This window comes from Perca fluviatilis, chromosome 16, assembly GCF_010015445.1.
Source record: "Perca fluviatilis chromosome 16, GENO_Pfluv_1.0, whole genome shotgun sequence".
NCBI classification, from domain to species: domain Eukaryota; kingdom Metazoa; phylum Chordata; class Actinopteri; order Perciformes; family Percidae; genus Perca; species Perca fluviatilis.
In genome coordinates, this window is record NC_053127.1 from 35,565,186 (window position 1) to 35,578,442 (window position 13,257).

Below are 13,257 nucleotides of genomic sequence, written 5' to 3' on the forward strand. Positions count from 1 at the left end.
TTGAATGACGGTGCTCACCTCCCTCGTGTCCCCCTGAGACCATATTTCTTTGTATTGTGGGTCTCAGATGACGCAAAATTTATCATTTAGCGTCATCTGAGGCATTTTTGCCCAGAGTCTGTGGACTACAGCCAGCCCGTCTGCATGTTTTCAACCCGCCCATAGGGGGCTGGACTGTCGTCTTTACAGGAAGCTTACCGAGTGTCAGCCATCTTCAAGCTTCGCTAAACCGGCTCTCTTTTCAGCAGAAAACTTTTACAATAATTATGAATATGCAGGACACTTTATTACAGACTGAATACTCGTCACACTTGGTGAGCTTCGCCTGCTACGGAGACCAGCACCTTAGCCTGCGGTGTCACTCGATGCCACTAGCGGGTAAGGGGGCATCCTCAGAGGTGAAACGCAGAACAAGGGCAGAAGTATGAGCTAGCTAGGTGGAAAGCTAACGCTAGCCGGCCACCTGTTCCATCAATTCTGCTTGCAAGTGTCCGTTCATTAAACAAACTGGACTACATCCAACTGTACGAAACTCCCAACGCGAGTTCAGAGACTGCTGTGTTTTTGTTGTTGTGGAAACATGGCGGTGCGGCACACAACAACAGTGGTCATTGTGGACTATCCAGCTACCAGGCCTCTGTCGCCTGGTAAGACTTGCTAGTGGAGGTGGGCTGTGTCAATAATAAACAATAGTTTGGTTACATTTTTGGAAAAAGCAAAATTTTTATTACCTACATTGCTTACAATATCATATCTCAAAAAAACTAAACATTAAGTGCATTTAAGTGCCATATTACATTGATTTCAAATTATATCAACCTCAAACTAAGGCATACATTAAACATTACTTTAAGTTGTGCAACTTAACTTTCAGTTTCAACCTGAGACTGATCTGTATATAGGCCTATATGTAAATGTTAGTTGTACTCAACCTATTCCTTTATATATTTGATTACAATGCTAAACAGCTGTTTGACTTATGCTATTAGATCATTGATCAGCTGTTTCTCTGCTGAGAGAGAGAGAGAGAGAGAAAGAGAGAGAGAGAGAGAGAGAGAGAGAGAGAGAATGAGAGAGAGAAGAGAGAGAGAGAGAGAGAGAGAGAGAGAGAGAGACAATAATCAGCTGTTTTTTCCCAAAGGGACAGTCAACAAGTCAGCTCTTTAGATCAAATTGTGGACACCACTACACATTATTGTCTTAGTTTTTGGTAGTTGTGTTTGGTGTAGTTACTTTCATCGTCAGGTCCGCTTCGTGGAATGGATGATTAAGTTAGACTCCATGTTTTCTGTTGAGATGCTAAAGCACTGACATTGCGCTATTATTGTGGTAAGCTAGTTCCATTTTGCAGTAGACACACTGTACAGAGTTTTTGTTTTAATTATGTTTGAACTGATTCCAAACTTTAGACACTTTGTCGTTTTCTCCAGCCTGTCTCTTCTTAGCCCCTCGCTATTTACGCTCTAGCATGTGTCGCCAGCGGCAGATTGACCAGCGTCTGGTGTGCGACAGTAATAATGCTCCGTGCGGAAACACCATCCGTCAGCGATACAGCGTTGGTAACATTGATTTAACGAAGCTTTGAGGCAAGTCATTTTGCATAGAGGATCTTTTGTAATCAAATTATTCGAGGAATCGTTTCAGCCCTAGTTGACCGTCTCACTGTCTGTCTGTAAACTGTAGGCGTGGCTTTGGAGTAGACTCTAAAGCAGCGAGCAAGTGCATTCCGAGATTTGGTGTTTCTCATCCACATGAGCCCAAAACACATTTTCTGGCTTTTCCGGCCTAGAGGCCACCAATTTCCCAAAAAAAAAAAAGAAAAAAAAAAAACAAGAGACCCAATAGATATATTCATCTTTCCAATGGTGAAATATTCCTTTAAACCATGTACTGTTCAATTCATTTTTAGTGTTTTTTTTTGGTAGTACTTACTTGCCATGGCCATTGGAAATCTTAAGTCCGTTTCCCTACGAGGCCCTGTACTGGATTCATGTGCAGGACCTGTTACTCTGCTCTGAGAAAGACCTCCCAGTGTATCTTGAAAGTGGCGTTTGAACACTTTCGTCATCTGAAAAGACAAATTTTGTCAAATATTACTTTGTTGCTCGTAATAGTGGATATAGCTCTTGTAGCAAGTTGTGTGCCCATATGATTAATTAAGTTCAGCAGTCGGCGCAAAGGGATCTATGTACTCTTGGCCATGATGATACTTTATATAGAATAAATTGAGTGGTCAGTCATGAAGCCCAGAATGTTAAATACAAAACCAGTTGTTCAAAATATGCACTATAACATGGCCGCTACTTTAGAACATTTACACTCTTGCCACTGTGAATTGCATTCGGAGGAATACCGTTTTTAGACAAATCTCTGTGCCTGGACTGCTTGTCGTGTCCCATCTGGTCGCTGTGCCTGGCCCGCTTTCTGTGTTGGTACACTTTGCTTTGCTGAGACCCGTCGCTGTGCCTGGACCCGTCACTGTGTCTGGACCGCTTCCGGGTAAGTGCCGGTTTGCGCGTGCACCACACGCGCTGTGCCTGGACCCGTCGCTGTGCCTGGACCGCTTTCTGTGTCGGTATGGGTTGCTGTGCTGGGACCCGTCGCTCTGCTGGGACCCATCGCTGTGCTGGGACCCGTCGCTGTGGCTGGACTGGTGACTGGGCTCAACACCCCTCGACTGGCTGGCTTGGTTTACATTTGAATGTCCAGAGTCTGAAAAACAAAACATTGAGTTAATTTACAATTAAATGCAGGTTCATGTAAATACAGAAGACATACAGAAGAAATATGCTCTAATATTTCACTGGGATTTACACATAATGTGGTTGATTAAATTGTGCTTAATATGATTTGGTATTCAAGGTGACTGGTTTAATGTGATGATTACTCACTGCCTGTGGACCTGTCCCTGGACCCAGCACCCTGCACTTGGTGAGACCTGGCTGAATTTGAACGTCCAATGTCTAAAAATTAGCACATGTAAATTATTAACAATCATTTTGTAACCACCTTTATGTTATAATTATGCAAGAAAAATTATGCAAGAAATGAGTAGATTCAAAAGTGGATACCAGTGAACGTTTTGTTAAATCCAGCAGACTCAATCTGGATGGACTTAGTCACCTTTGTTGGTGGAATGGGAAAGGAGGGCGCCTTGACAATGGCATCTAGACAGATACAGTATATACAATAAATGGAAGTACCAGTCATAAAAATAATGAGCATTAACTTTGTAATCTTTTGCAAAACATTGCAATTCTATAAGAACTATATAGGTGTGTAATGTTAATAGCTTGGGAAACCACTACCAGTGACGTTTTCTTCTGCCTCCAACTCGTCAGATTCTGTAATTGTACAAATTAACATTTTAAAAAATTATTAGTTTTAAAAAAGTGACCTAAAACGTGAGGGCCCCATATAGATTCAGTGTATAGACTTTGATTCTCAAGACAGATTCAACAATTATCGTAGAAGCATACCAAGAACATAGTCCTCAAACTTGCGTTGGGTCTTTTTCCTCCTTCCTCTTACTTCTTCATTTTCCTGCTCTTCCTCCTCGACATAGCTTGTCATGTCATAATCATCGCATCTCACAAATGTTTACTGTAAGGTTAAAGACACAGACATTACAATAAAAAAGACCATACTACTAGCATTTTGACTAAGGGTGCTCATCCGATACAGCTTCCATCAATCGGCCCCAAAAATCCTGATTGGAGCGCACCTTTTTTTGACTTGGTTTTTGTAATTTGGCTGAATTACAATTTTTATTTTGTCAAAAGACTAATGAACCTTATTAGATAATTTACAAAAAATTACCGGAAGTCATTTTACGTTTCACCAAGGTGAATGTCATCCAGTCATCCTGAGGGGGGTGTTTATTGAGGAAAGCTGCCTTTTCCCCTTTTTTTGGCCATCTAATGGTTTTGTTGTCAACATCAATCCAGTTGTCTGGGGCAGTTCCCTCCACTTCCTTGCCATGCTCCACCCACACAGCCCTGGCATACATGATCTGGTAAGTAAAGGCACATTCATAAAGTGTTAGCACGTTTCCACACTACTTATCTATGAAACTGCTACAAACAAACACAAATGCCACCAGAAATTCAATTTGGCTGAGAAATGACTCACAAAAGATAATTTAAAGTAATTTTTGTGTAATAAAAAATCTAAATTTTACTGAGCTGAGCGTTCAACCCAACACCCTCTGCACCGGCCCGCCCCACACCGCATCACTGTAAGTCAGTTATGACAAAATAGTGAATGGTACATCTAGATAGAGGTTAATTAACATAAAAATGCCAACCTTTAAATTCTGTGTTCTATACCATGGAGGAGAGGTATGAGGACAGAACCACCATTTTCATGAGGGAGGCAGGCCACCTTGCGGAACAGATCAGTTTCAAGCAGTTGTTGTCTTTTCATCCCGCCTTGTCGATTTGTTGTGTACACTATATTTAGCAGTTTTGAGCTGCATGGCTTTTCAAACAACGCTGATGTGTAACGCTGGTGCAGGACATCGCATAACACAATCTCATCCCTTCTTTCTCTGATAAAAGCAAATCTTTCATCTCGCAAGAGAAAACAACTGTCCTTTTCTTTTGTAGAAACAAACATTTGGGGTCGTGCTTCAGGCTGTGTTTTGCTCTTGTTGGCATTTGCATATTCAATCTCTGATAAACGCCTGGTCACCTGTGCTAGGGGATTTTTCCCACTCCGTACATGTTTCTTGATTTGTTGGAGATGGTTTTCAAAAGGAAAACTGGAAATATCATTCAATGAGCAATTGAAGTGGCGGACATCCTCATGAAGGTGAATCAGTCCATGTACATTGTACACTGAAAAATACTTTCCGTACAGGACAGCACAGCGCATGACAAAGTGTGAGATAAGTTCATGGGCATATTGAAGGTATGCATTGCGAGTGCTCTCATCGGACTCCAACATAATTGACATGGCTACTGTCAAGGACAGAAAATGGTAGTATCTTTCAGGAGATAAGACATTCTTCAGTACAACTGGTCCTGTATACAACAAAAACTGCCGAAATTCGCTGGCCTTCCACCTGTCCAGCTCTTCTAGACCGCGGGGGTGTCGGAGCGCAAATTCACTTAGGCATTTTTCCTCTTGTCCATTTAGCTTTTGCGATATTTCTTCCTTTTGCCTTGCAGATAAGCGGCCAAAGTGTGGGCCCCGAGTCAAGAATATTAGCATCCATCGAACTACTCCCAAGTTTACCATATGCATATAGTCCAACACAAAAGAGCTAACACAAGACATTCCTGCAGCAATGAATGGGCTGGCACCAGTTTGATGGTTCTTGTATCTCTCCTGAAAGCTTCATCTGTTGCAAAGGTGCATCCCTGTTCATTGAATACCACTCTTCTTTGGACATAAGCACCTTTGGTGATGCACCTCTCACAACTGTGATAAGCATTATGATTCTTAATGCACTTCAGATAAGCTCTTGCTGGTGCGTCACAGATGAATGCTTGAATATGAACAGTGTAGGTCTTCTCTTCATGAATCATCCCAATTTTCTGTGAGATGTTTACACTCCTTCAAATAGTCATCAAGATATTCTTCAAGAGGATACGGTTTCTTGTCCCCACAAAGAGAGCAACCACAAATGGCTCAAGGTTGTGAAACTTTGCCAGTATTGGCCAGAACTGGACTTTGCTGCTTTTGAAGAGTGGGACCCCCCAATAATATTAATGCTGAGGTTTATCGGTCGTGATCATGTTTGAAAGACATTGTCTGACTTAGTAAATGACAAATCCCTTTTCTAACCCATAATAAATGTATTGCCCACCACATTTTGGCTCCAGATCCTACAGCTCGTGGTGTAACAAGGAGTGTTCTTGCATCCTTTTCGGTAGCAGATGTCCTTGCTTCTTTAATATTGCCAATAATTCATTTAAGGATCTTTGTGTGGTTTTGTTCCTTGTAGACCATTGTCTTAAGTTCTCTTCTAAATCGGGAACATCCAATTCAGCATCACCGTTTAGAACTTCTTTTTCTGACTCAGAAGACACATACTCCACATCAGTGTCAAAGTCTGATTCATCGGTTGTTGAACTGTCAGCTGAATGAATATATTCAAAACTGCTCGCACTGTCAGCCTGGTTATGTAAGCCACAGGTTGATCTATCAGTCACTGATCTCTGACTTTCATGGTCATCATCACTGTCAGAATGCAGGAACTGATCCATTTCTGCCTTCCTTTTGCGCCATTCTTTTAAATAAGCCATCTGTAATACATAGTTTAATCATGAATTTGATTCAGAAATGTGCTTCCTCATAATAAAATGTTTTGGTATGAACAGTTCTCAAAGCTAAATATGTATGAATAGAATGTCACTGAAAGATTCATGCATTATTCAAGGTTTATGTGATGTAGTTGGGCTATAAATTTAATTGATTTTACTATTTTATTTCAAGTTATAACCCAAATGTCATCAGTACTTTTTGGTGTAATGATTAAGATGGGTTTGTGCTCAAACCAAACTAGTTCCTATTACATTCAATTTAGTTTAACATAAAAAAAACGTGTTTTGCTTGAACAGAAACTTACCTCTTTTTTATCTTTATTGCTTCAACCTGAAAGAGATAAAAAAATTACAAATTACAAAACTATATCATATACAGAAATATACAGATCAAGGGCCGTATTCACAAAACACATTCATTCCAATAGTAGATCTTAACTTGCCGATTTAGGAGGAAATCTTGACCGAAAAAATATTTTGCATGTCAGTACAAATTTTAGGACTCCTAAATGTTTGCTCTAAGATTTCAGAAAGCATTTAAGCGCTAAAACTAGCTCAGGGATCCAGACTAACTTTTTTACTTGGGCGTTGTATCCCCTTAATTTTTTGGTTAGCACAAGCAGAACATTTAAGGGAACACCTTAAATCAACATGCAATGCACTTTCACAAATATTAAATAAATAGACTTAACATACAGACATTACAATGTGCAGTTTTATTTTAAGTTCACAGGCTCCAGACTAACATTTGAGTGCAGCAGCACCAGAGCCACTGAGAACTACAAAAAGTATTTTTTAACAATGATGGGAGGCTGACAAAGCACTGGAGCGCGAGTAAAGCTGTATATAAAATTGACTTTATTATCATTCTTATCTTAATATTAATTCAAATCAAAACAGGTGTATATTGTATGTATATTAGGTAATCAAAATAATTGCTAATAAGCACTCCTCTGCAGTCATCTACAGCACTGATAAATTATAATTTATTGTTTTTAAATAAGTTTTCCTACATCTTGAAACTTTTACTTTTTATAAATGGAGACAATCTTTGAAGGATGAACAAAAATTTTTGGTCAGCGCATTAAAAATAAAATTTAAATATGGTAATAGAGTTTTGAAGTGCTGGAAAAATGTGTAGTACTAACCATTTTGACCATTTCTGCAACAATACCATGGTTCCGGTTTGTGTTACTACACTAAATCCATGGTGAATGTTGCTGATTTGTGGACTTAAATCCTTCCATTAATGGCACAGTGTTTCTCCTGGTATTCATTTTTGACCCATTTCTAAACTGTGATAGTTGTGATAGCATATCAACCCGGTCTATAACGCTTAAGTTTACTTAACTGACGTTAGCATGTTAGTGCGTTGCTCTAGTGCTCTAGCTACTGTTGTTGTATGTGTAGGCTCTATCTCTGCAGTTTACACTCAAACAACTAATGTTACAGACTAGCTCTTATCTGTTCTTATCTTACCCGCGTTTCGGAGCACAAGAGGTAAAATACGGTAGATTGTTTATTGCTTTCAGCGGGTGAAAACTATTGCTAGTGCTTCCAACTTTGGCCAACACAAAATTCGCGCAAAATGCCGCCATTTAAGAAGTATTTCAAGATATTACGGGGCATATATGACTTAATTCACTTCATGTCATCTAAACTTAACAAAATAACATATTACATTGATGTTTTTATTACTTAACGTTACCTGTTTTAGGGTTTTGTTCCAATAAAGGCAGTGGCTCTGTCTCTCTCCACGTGTCAGCAGCCTTTTTTATCGGCCGGGTACTTTTCCAGGTGAAGCTGCAGTGTGATGTGACGATTCTTCTTCTTTGATTTGTTTTAACGCGGTCACAAACTGTTATAGCGCATTACCGCCACCTTCAGGTTATGAACATAGACTGTATATTATTAGTCTATGGTTATGATCTCTCGCCGCTCATTCAGCCATTATATGGAGAAAAAAAAAAGAATTATTTTATCCAGCTTAGTAGCTCTACTCAAATACATATTAAATTATTGTATGACAATTTATTTGATATTTATTTTAGACCCATGTCCTCAATTTTCCTCTCCAATCAGGTTACAATACATACACCAGTATATGCTTGCATAGATGCAGAGTTTTGTTTAGTCCAGTCTGCCCTATGATGGTTTCCTTTCTGCATCTATAACCCTTTGTATGTTACCCCAACCAAGGGTTTATAAAATAGTTCCCCCTTGTTTCCTCTATTCCATTGTTCCTGCCACAATAGCATCTTTCTTTATTATTGATTTAGCTTCTGAATTTTCTACTTTGCTGTATATTGAAATGTTTTGTGCTCTTAATATTTGTCTGCCAGCTCCACACCATTCCAACATGAGCTGATATAACATGGTTCCAACCTTATCAATTTTGTAAAGCATCATTATGTCACATGTCTCTCACTTTTTTTTAAAGCTGATAGCGAGCCTACACCCTCAATGACTTGACTTGCTCAACCACTGCCATGCTTAAAGTTATGCTGACAATACTGAAAGATCTTGTTGCATATTTTCTCTCAAATTCTGGTCTTACAAATGCTATAAGGTATCTGGCTGCAGACCCATCTGTGAAAATTTGAATATATCCTAGCTATCCACACACATCATAGCTAATTTCCCACAAGTTCCCTTGTTAGTTTTAATTCTTTCACAGAGTGTATATCCATCTCTGGGGCTGCGTGAGCCCCTGATGGCTATACCAATTTTCTCCTATTTTTCTTGCACATTCCCACCAAAACAATCTCTTTTAAGTTTTGCTTGTTCCCCTCTTTTTGCTGGGTAATCATCTCTATGACACTGAACATGCACAAAATATGACAGCATCATTTGAAGTCTTCTGATTTATTTCACCCACCTCAACCTGCAGTGCAGTAGTTGGACTCAATTTTGAAAAATCAATATGCTGGTTGGAAGAGTCAGATGCAATTTTTTGAATGAAATATGAAATATTTGCTAATTCAGTCTGAAGTAATATACATTTTTTTACCTTTTTAAAAGCCAAACACATCCACAGACGTCCGAAAGGGTCCGTAGTCAAACATTCAACCAGTTTTGCATGTCCACAGACGTCCAAAGAGGTGCCTAGTTGGAAGTTCAAATATTGAGCGTGATTCCCACGTCTACAGACGTCCGTAGGGGTCCTAATCAGACGTTCAGATACTGAACCAGTTTTGCACGTCCGCAGACGTCCGAAAGAGTCCATAGTCAGACGTTCAGATATTGATTCAGTTTTGCACGTCCACAGACGTCCAAAGAGGTCTCTAGTTGGATGTTCAGATATTGAGCCTGATTCCCACGTCTACAGACATCCATAGGGGGTCCTAGTGAGACGTTCAGATACTGAACCAGTGTTGCACGTCTACAGACGTCCATATGGGGTCCTAGTGAGACGTTCAGATACTGAACCAGTTTTGCACGTCCACAGACGGCCAAAAGAGTCCCCAGTCAGACATTCAGATACTGAACCAGTTTTGCACGTCTACAGACGTCCATAGGGGGTCCTAGTCAGACGTTGAGATATTGAACCAGTTCCGCACGTCCACAGACGTCCGAAAGAGTCCCTAGTTAGACGTTGAGATATTGAACCAGTGTTGCATGTCTACAGACGTCCATATGGGTTCCTAGTCGGACGTTCAGATATTGAACCAGTTTTGCACGTCCACAGACGTCCAAAAGAGTCCCTAGTCCGACATTCAGATACTGAACCAGTTTTGCACGTCTACAGACGTCCATAGGGGGTCCTAGTCAGACGTTCAGATATTGAACCAGTTCCGCACGTCCACAGACGTCCAAAAGAGTCCCTAGTCAGACATTCAGATATTGAACCAGTTTTGCACGTCTACAGACATCCATAGGGGGTCCCAGTCGGACGTTCAGATATTGAACCAGTTTTGCACGTCCACAGACGTCCAAAAGAGTCCCTAGTTAGACGTTCAGATATTGAACCAGTGTTGCACATCTACAGACGTCCATAGGGGGTCATAGTCAGACGTTCAGATATTGAACCAGTTCTGCACGTCCACAGACGTTCAAACCAGGGTCCTAGTCAGACGTTCAAATTTTGAACCTCTTTTGCACGTCCGCAGACGTACAAAACTGGGTCTGAACTGACGGACGTCATAAAGACATTATCCGAACGTCTACCTGACGTCGCATGTTTGCTGGGATGGTGGTCTGTACAAAACCATGCAATTATAGTTCATAGGCTGAACATTAAACAGTATGGCTTCCAAGTCACTAAGTTCCACATCTGGGGTGTTACAGATGATGTGGTTTTTGTGACAGAAGCCTACACCACCATGCTGTTCCTTCTGTAACTTAGGGCGCTGACACACTTAGCCGATTATCGGCCATTAGACAGTCTGGCGAGGTCAGTGACTCGAGTCTGTTCGGTGTGTCCCGTGCCGTCTGTGGGGCTGTCGGCGTTCATTTTGGCCGACCTGACATGTTCAGTCGGCGGCAGGGCAGTCGGGACTCACCTGGAAATGGGGAGCGGGATGAGGTGACTAGAGTCTCTCAAAATCTGAAGAAAATCTTTAAACTGACCTTTGTTGATCTGAAATGAAGACAGATTCAGTAACTGCACGGTCTATTTCTCGCTTAAAATGTTTTCTGAAACACGTTTCAGTGAACTATTTTAGTACAATATGAGATCCGGGGAAAACAAACCCATGTGACGGGTTCGTCCAATCAGCAGCCGGTTTTCATTTTATGGGCAACAATACAGATTAGCGCTGCCTGCTGTTATAGAGATGTATTACGTCTCGTCTTTTTGGTGTGTTCTGTGGCACTTTTTGGACCAACACGGGGAGACTGATCATTTCGACTGGCTTTTCTGTCAACGGTCGGCCCTTGGCTATGTGTGTAAGCAGCTTTAGAAAGTGTCATGTCACTGTAAGATTGGGATCTAGCCTTGTGATGAGATGTCCATCCTGGCATCACAATGTTAATGTGTGATGCATCGTGGTGCAACCATGTTTATGTTAAACAAATTACATCACCATCCAAAATCCTGCGATCATGTTTTAGGTCACTGATGTGGACATCTATATGGAGGACTAAAAATGACAGAAGGAAAAATAAATAAATAAAAGTAGAAATAAATAAATAAATGCAGAAATATAGTGAAAATAAATACATTTTGTATTTTTACATGTATTTATTTATTTATGCATTTCTATATGTATTTATTTATGTATTTATACATTTATTTCTATATTTATTTATTTATTTATATATTTATATATTTATTTATTTATATATTTATTTATACATTTATTTATTTATACATTTATTTATGTATTTCCACATTTCTACATTTATTTATTTCTGTATTTCCACATTTCCACATTTATTTTTCCCTGCGCCTGTATGCTAATTGAGTGGGGGGTGCCAACATCAGTCTGAAGAAGGATTGGTTAGAGCGATGTGATCGAATCTACTACTACTGCCTTGATTTCACTGGTACAAGGAAGCCTACTCTGCTGCTTATGTGCAGGTTGAACACCCCAATACAGCATAGTGTATATTAATGATAAACAACTAGATTTTCAAAACTGGAGGAATATACAGTATAACCGCCATAAACGATATTTTGAGATAAAATTGTGATAAAATAACTTCCGCTGTGGAGTCCATCCAAGCCATGGATGTATTAAGAGAAGCAGGTTAGCACTAGCACATAATCGTTTTGTTGGCTAGGTGCTTGTGCGGACATTGTGAGGCTATGGCGTCGGCGGTGGACAGCATGTGTTGTCGAGAGGTGGATGCCAACTGGGGCACTAGTTGAGGGTTTAGTCCCGGCCACGGACATGACCTGCCTGACACTCCATCCCGGCTTTGATGCCTGCTGCCTCAACCCGTTCTCGCTGCAGGTAGCATACCTCAACTTCAGGCAGGAGAATGGCCCTCTCCAAGCCAACAGACCAGAGTATGTTTAGATGAGAGTAATTTATTACACTATTATATTATTATACACTTCTATTATAGTCGTCAGTTTTCTACACAAATAACAAACTGTATCAAAATAATTAATGTACATACTGTAACTACTTATATATAGCCATATTCTACTGCACTTCATACTATTCCTCCTGCACATACAGTACACTTATTCTTACGTTACTGTTTCTGCACTACAATGGTACTGTTACCACACTGCACATAACTGTCTATGTGGTTCATACTGAATATCCATATTTATTCTGTTTTTCTTATAATATATTCTGTTAATACCCTGCATATATCTATATTCTTGCTATGTTACTAAATTGCACATATCTATACATGTTGTTCATTACTTACACTTAGTTATACATATTTGATTTTTTTTCAATTCTGGTTGGACGCAAACTGCATTTTGTTGTCTTTGTACTTGTACTCTGCACAATGACAAAGTATAATCTAATCTAATGTAATGTGCATTATTGATGCTGAGGGATTAGCAGATTTTTAAACTCTGATGTGCGTATACCTTTATGGAATAGAATAACTGAAAATGTTACATCAAATAAGTCTATCACTCTTGATCATATTGACTATGTTAACAGGATTATCAATATCAACATTGCACCCCTATCATTCTTTAGGCAATTACGATACACAGCCTACAGGCAGGTGGTCCGATGGGCATATGGGTTTCTGGGCAGGGAGATCAGGAAGGCAATACCAGCTTGTGTTGTGGCCGCAATCAGGAGGCAGTTTCCAGAGGAAGGGAGGAAATCAATAAATATATTTTCTTTTCACAAAATGAACACAAATACAAAGTGTCTTGTTGTATAAAATGTATTCATAATTTCATTGATAGTAACTAGGAGTGTTGGGCAAGTTACTTCCAAAATGCAGTTCATTATAGATTACTAGTTACTGTCATTTCAGAGGAATTAGTTATATTACAATATTACTGTCTCTGAATTGTAATGCTTTACACTACTTTTGCATTACTTTTAGAAGTTGGACTTGGCAG

The 13,257-nt window shown here is 39.8% G+C and overlaps 2 long non-coding RNA genes across 2 annotated transcripts; both read right to left on the bottom strand.

The window, feature by feature from the left end:
• Positions 1-2,535: 2,535 nt before the first annotated feature.
• Positions 2,536-3,529, bottom strand: LOC120575660. Its single transcript, XR_005642027.1, has 5 exons — positions 3,480-3,529; positions 3,309-3,344; positions 3,072-3,167; positions 2,892-2,963; positions 2,536-2,712 (listed from the first exon to the last, which is right to left on the bottom strand). It is a non-coding gene; the product is annotated as an uncharacterized LOC120575660 (long non-coding RNA).
• A 155-nt stretch (positions 3,530-3,684) lies between these two features.
• Positions 3,685-8,084, bottom strand: LOC120575661. The gene is made up of 3 exons (XR_005642028.1): positions 7,978-8,084; positions 6,575-6,600; positions 3,685-4,012 (listed from the first exon to the last, which is right to left on the bottom strand). It is a non-coding gene; the product is annotated as an uncharacterized LOC120575661 (long non-coding RNA).
• Positions 8,085-13,257: the final 5,173 nt, after the last annotated feature.